Raw genomic sequence first — 6,910 nt, forward strand, 5'->3', positions numbered from 1 at the left:
AATCAGGTACGAATAACAGAACTAACATTTCATACTTAGAATAGTTTTTACAAAGGCTCGAATACACGCCTACAAAAATACACACAAGTCTGCGACTAAACAAAAAAAGAAGGAAAAGCAACTAATCGTCGCCTGGCCTAGCACCACCACCAGCTTGATCGCCTAGGCCATCTCCATCTACCTCGTCGCCATTGCCAGCGGGATACTCATCCTCGTACCAGGCATCCTGGTCTATCCGATCCACGCCCGCATCCTCCTCGCCATCACCGGCCTCCGGTGTAGCAGGATCATAGCCACAAGCAAATTGAACTTTACGTGCCTTAGCACGAGCATCCTCGAAGTCGGCTTCTGAAAAAATTCCGCCCCCATCAGATCCCTAAATATATCCAGCTGGGCCTCGGCGTGAATCCATTCCTCGTACAAATCCCGCGGAACATGAGGAAAAACAGTACCTGAAAAGGACGACTAAGCCAATAAATGTGCCTTCTCGGCTTCGAGAGCAGCAACTCGATCACAAAGGCCTGAAGCCTCTTTTTCCAGCTCCCCTATCTGCTCCTCTCTGAGCCTGGCCGTCTCTAAAGCACTCTCCCGCTCAGAACGAAGAATGCAGATCACGACCTCCAAAGGCTCCGCTTTCCTCGCAGCCGACAACTGGGCCAACTTCGCCTTCTCTAAACCCGTTGCCTTCTCAGTGACCTCACCACTCAGAGCGTCCACTTTGAGTTGACACTCCTCGATATCAGCACACAATGAGATCACTTGAGCTTGAAGGTCGGCACATTGGTCCTAGACCCCCTTGCTTACCTCATACTCCTCCTCATTTTCCCTTAACGCCCCCTCAAGAACGCTATATTTTCTGATAACTTTTACCAACTCGTCATCCTTCTCCTTCAGTTCATCTCGGAGAGCCCGGAAGCTGCCGCTCTCGTCGAACCATCTGCAGATCTCGCAGTTCTTGTGACGGTATTTATGATATTTCCGCTCCATCTTCTAAAATATAGCCTTGCGCCTCTCCTCTCTTCGGGCACTCTCAATCTCCAAAATCACAGTCTGAAAGAAAGAAAAAATAGAAAACAAAGAGTAAGAACGAAACTTTGAACTCGCCATACAAAAATGAAGAGGGATCGAAAAACTTACCCTAAGAGCGAGGCCAGCTATGCTCTTAGACAGAGGGACATCCTTCAAATTTTCTAGGGTTTTACCCTCCACATCAGAACAAAGGGGACCAAGAGAAGGGACCACGTCCTCTGTGTCCACCAGCAAATCTTAATCCATGGGGATCCTCTGCGTGGTCCCCTCTAACCTCACCTCGAGTCGAGTAAGTCCTTCTCCCCATCATCCTCACCTCCTCGGCATCCATGTCGAAGCCCGTCTCATAACCTTCCTCAGCTACACATTTTCCTTTTAAGTCAGTCCTCGAGGAAAGTTCCTCGGCCGGTCGTGAGGTCGATGGATCGTCCGGCAGCAAGTCGTCAGGGACTCTCACCGATGGACCTTCAAATCCCATCACGGTCTCAGGGAGAGATGTACCCACTTCAGCTTCAGACGATGGCAGAATCACAGAAGGCAATTCGGCGTCACCTTCAAGCTCTATGGTCGTCGTCTCTCGGATGACGAAATCCTCCATCACTGATCTTCTCTTGCAGGGAAGCAAGTTACCTCCACTTGGCGACGATTCCTCTTCATCGTCCTCGTCTACTAGATGATGCAAAGGGGAAGTCAGAAGTCCTGCCGCAGGTGTAGTCGACGACCGGGCAGACCTAGCCGCAGCAGAAGAAGGAATAGAAGCGGACAATCGGGCGTGCCTGGTCGCAGTCATAATGGGAACATACCCAGAAGAAGAAGTAGCCTTCCTCTTACGAAATGCAGGAGGAGGGGCCCTCGGTCTATTCGAAGGTCCTCGGGTTGAAAAAGGAAAGAATAAAAGATTGTCTCTTCCTACATAAAACTACAACGAGCAAGCGACCATGAGGTCAAAACAATATAGATGAAAAGATGTATAGGTGAACTCACCGATCACGGAAGGCGTAGGCCCGAACTTCTTGAGAAAGGTCGGCCATTCACGAACCCCCACTGTGTGAGGCAGAATCCGACTGACCCAGTCATGAATGTCCCCGACCAAAGGAGGGGAAGTAGTCTCGGCTGCACGAAGAAGGGACAGAATGTCAGACCACGACTAAAGCAGGCAAAACAAATGCTCGACTAAAAAAGAGATACTTACGGGCGTAATTCCAAGTCTCAGGGAATCCGCTCTCATTGGCCACCGCGTCCTCAGTTTTGACGAAGAAGTAGTTGAGCCAGAACTGGCAATTTTCCATATCGTCCATCTTCACCACCAGGCACTTACTTCCTCGGTGGCGAAGATGCAGCATCGTCCCCCTATAAAAACTAGGGGTGAAGAGATGCAGCAGGTGGCGAAGTGTGACCTCGACCCCGGCCAATTCTGCTACTTTTGTTAACATGCAAATAAGCTTGTAGATGTATGGAGAAATTTGGGTCGGGCAAACATCGTAAAAGCGACAAAATTCCTCCGCCAATGGAAGAAGAGGAAAGGAATAGCCAACATAGAAAGGATACTCATAGAACGCGCAATATCCGGGGTGGTGTATTTGTACCGTATCGCTCCGCTGGGATCAGATCGATATGGACAGGAATCTTGAACCTCGCACGAAACTCAACAAGATCGATCTCTATCATCGTTGATTCCGGGACCTTAGGGTTGTCCTCGAGCATCTTCGAAAAGTCGGACCTAACTTTTTCACTATGAGGAATTATTTCCTCCACCGTAGGGAAATTCTCATCTTCAATGGCAACAGAAACGCTATTATCATGAGGAGGCATACGCACCGCCAACGGGATAGGGTCAGATGCCACGCTGGGACCAGAAGGTATATTAACTATACTTTCGAGAGAAGATGTTTTAAGTACGGAAGGGTTATAAGCAACTAGAATCACCAGAATCAGGGGAGTGGATACGCAACAACGAAGCAAAAAGAAGACAGGGATTCAATATGAAGAATAGAGAAGAAAACACATGGATTCGATATTAAGTGTATGCAAAACACAAACGAATAGTCTCGCATCCTTATTTATAAGAGTTCAAGCGCCAGGACCGAGAAATCAGGCCATCATTACCCAGCGCAAGTATCGAAACGGCAGAGGCACGGGAAAGGATGCAAAACATTGGGAAAACGTGCCATAATGATGCATGATGTCATGACGTCATTCTGAAACGATGCGACCCCAAAGGTTGCGGCTCACGAAAGTTCATATCGTCACCTCATCTGAAATGCCACTACTTAACTTGCTCGCCCAACTTTGCCAACCACGATAAACAGAGTCCGCTTATCAAGGCCGCCTGGGATTGGCCTTAATAAGCGGAGGGACTAACTGTATAGGCCAAAATCTGCCCTAAGAATATTTAGCGTAATATGGCATTAAGAAAAAAGTCAGTTGAGGTGGACCAGGAAGTAGCAAAGTCATTGGATGAGGTGTCAACCATGAGCCGTAGTCGAAATGCCGACGAGAGCCGTAATCGAGATGTCAACAAGGGTTGAGGTCAAGGCTGAATATTGATGACAGGAGCTGTAACGGCTAGTTTGTCAGGATAGGATATTAAAAGGGAATATTCAAGTGGATATTCTCTTTACTTGTACTACTAGAGTTTCTTAGGAAAATGTCTCATATATATAGAGAGAAGAGACAATGATAGGGGGTAATATTCATTTGATAAGAACACTTTTTAGTAGAAGACTCTCTCCCTCTTATAAAAATACAAAGATTGTCTTTTGACAAAGATTCTTACCCATATTATTCCACATCTTTCCACCAAATCCGAGGATTGTTCAAATAAATCTTGGATCTTTCTATCACTCATCATTGTCAGGAGAAATATTCGTCCAATCTATCCATTATTGGGTGAGTTATTCTCCTTATTTACTTGAATGTAATTTATTGTTATTTATTGTCATTTACACCTTCATTATTTCTCATACTTTAAGAATATTTTGCGCTTATTGTCATCAATCATTTACGGGATATGTCCCCACCTTCCGCACGTTTTTAAGATTTGCATCTAGAGTTATTATCCTTAACTAGATTTAACCCATCATTATATAAATTTAATAGTTTAACCGAAAGTTATACTTTTGGGTCAAACAACTACAACATACGTCTCATTTTATGCGACACGATTCAGAGCCAAACTATTTAATTTTTGTGTAAATACGGTCATAAAATTTTTAATTTTTTTAGATGAACTTTATATCTTTAAAAATTATATAAAAGAATAAGTAAAAAATAATTAACAATTCAAATTATTTAAAAGACATAAAAAATCACGAAAAAAATAAACTTATTTGAAATGCTAAAAATAAATAAAAAAGTATTAAGTTTCTTAAGATTTATTAGATGGTCAGACTGTTGTGCAACTCTTGAGTGCTCGTTTGGTTTGAGGATAAGATAATATAATAGTGGTATAAGTTTTGATATTGATTTATACATTATTTGGTTTGTATTTTGAAACTTGCATGGCTAATCACAGTATAAGTTAATACCTTTAACCCAGTTTATGTATTATTTTATAGTACAATAATACATGGATAGAAATTAAAAGATAAAAATATTTTTTGTCTTTTTTCTCGAAACAATCAACAACATCCTTTATATTCGATTTTTAGTACAAAGATCCAAACATATGATAATAATAAAAAATTACATTATAATCTATGCATAACTAATCAATGTATGTACTATAATTCATGCATAACTTGTTGCTCAACCAAATGGCTCATGAGAGTTGAGGTCTTTTAACTCATAATCGTCTACCTATTATCCATTAAGAAACCTATTCGTAGGTGCTCGCCTATTCTTTTATAAATTTACTTTAATCCCTTTAGCTTTTTAGGTTTAGGAAACAATATCGTCTTCACTTTTTGATTGAAAAAACATAAATCCCCTAGATTTAACCCGGACAAAAATGAGTTAGCATTATTGTTATGTATTAATTTCATCCAAAATGACATAAATTATGATGGACTATTGTACATTTTTTTTCCAAAAAAAAAAAAAAAGATAAGCTAACAATATAATATTTTATAGAGATAAGTTAATTTCATATAGTTGCCCTAATATTTCGAGGTAAGAAAATGGTATCCTATTCATCCTTTGCATAATTGTTTTTTGAGTAAACATTTTTCATTTGCTTTCAAAAATATTAAAGTATCACATCACCTATAAACTATATTAATATGCACAATTGTTGCCTTTTATTTTCAAAAATAATTAGACAACCCAAAATAGGACTGTCATCCCGTTAGAAATACTGCTAAACTAGATTTGAATCCCAAAGAGAGGAATATGTTCGACCATCGACTTGAATCTGTTTTTCAACTCTACATGATATTATCATCACGGGTATCCAATTGGAGATCAATTCGAAGGACAAATGTGGAAAATGCATAATATGAACCTTATTTTCTAGACAATTTTTTTTTTTTTTTTTGGGACTTTTCCTCTTAGTGAAGTTTTTATGGATTTTCAGGAGGCATTGTCATTATGTAGAAAGAAGACATACTCTAGGTAGATGAGGTCTCCCCTCCAAGGTATCCATGCAATGGCCAAGGTATTACCCTCCTATCTCCCCTGATTTTTTCTGCTATTTATGCAAGTAATAACCTAGATGATAGAAAAATCCTATGGGACAGTCTAGTTGATATCTCCAATAGTATTAATAGCAGTTTGGCGGGAACTGCATTAATACCAATAGAAGCAATCTATTCTGGAATTATATTAACCAGTGTAAACTAGTGGACCTAGGCTACAAGGGTAGTAAATACACTTGGACCAACATGAGATATAGGAATGGAACCAACCTAATTCTAGAAAGAATTGATAGGTGCTTTGCCAATAACTGTTGGATTTTAGAACACCCTGAGGCTTTTGTAACCCAGCTTCCTAGGACTCATTTTGACCACTGGCCTCTTCTAATAAAGCTAAAGCATGACCCTCCCCCCTCCAGCTAACAACAAGCCCTTCAGATTTGAGAAAATATGGTGTAGCCACCCTACTTTTCAACAACTCATTCTGACTTCTTTTATAGCTTCCTCTACCCTTATCCCATCACCTCAAGTGTTCAAAAATAATGTCACTCAATGGATAACCCCTTTTGGCAACATATTCCATAAGAAAAGGAGATTACCGGTCAAGATTGCTGGGATCCGAAAATTTCCTAGTTACCAGTTCAGTCAATTTCTCTTAAATCTAGAAAATACCCTAATTAAGGAATTAGAGTTAATCCTCAAAAATGAGGAGGACTTCTGGAAATTGAAGTCCAGAATCAATTGGCTCTATGATGAGGATGCTGGCACCATATTCTTCCACACTTCTACTCTACACAGGAGAAGAGGAAACAAGATTCTATCTCTCAAAAATGAGTCTGGTAACTGGCAACATGATCGACAAGACATCTAGAACTCCATTACCAGTTATTTTAGTGCACTTTAAGCCTCTTCACACACACAATCATCCATCCATACAACCAGTGTTTAAAAAAGTTTTTTGGGGACTCGCCTCGAGGCGGGGCACTATCAAAACGCCTTGAGACTCATGTGTGAGGCTTAATTTTGTGAGGCTTATGCCTCCAATTGCCTGACTGTGAGCCCTAAACACACCTAACATTCAATACTCGGGACTCGCACAACAGTTCCTATGCAAATCATGTGTTGAATTCACTAATTTGCACTGTTGACTCTCAAAATTCTTTAACAAATGAATGATTAAAGTTTTTTTTATCGATAGGAATATAAAATTTGTGAATAACTCAAATAACAAACTAAAGTATTGCATATTTACTAATTGAGAATATCGTGAAGGTGAATATCATTTGAATATTTCTTCTAAAAATAGATAA

The sequence above is a fragment of the Nicotiana tomentosiformis genome, chromosome 3, assembly GCF_000390325.3.
Source record: "Nicotiana tomentosiformis chromosome 3, ASM39032v3, whole genome shotgun sequence".
Taxonomy (NCBI): Eukaryota; Viridiplantae; Streptophyta; class Magnoliopsida; order Solanales; family Solanaceae; genus Nicotiana; species Nicotiana tomentosiformis.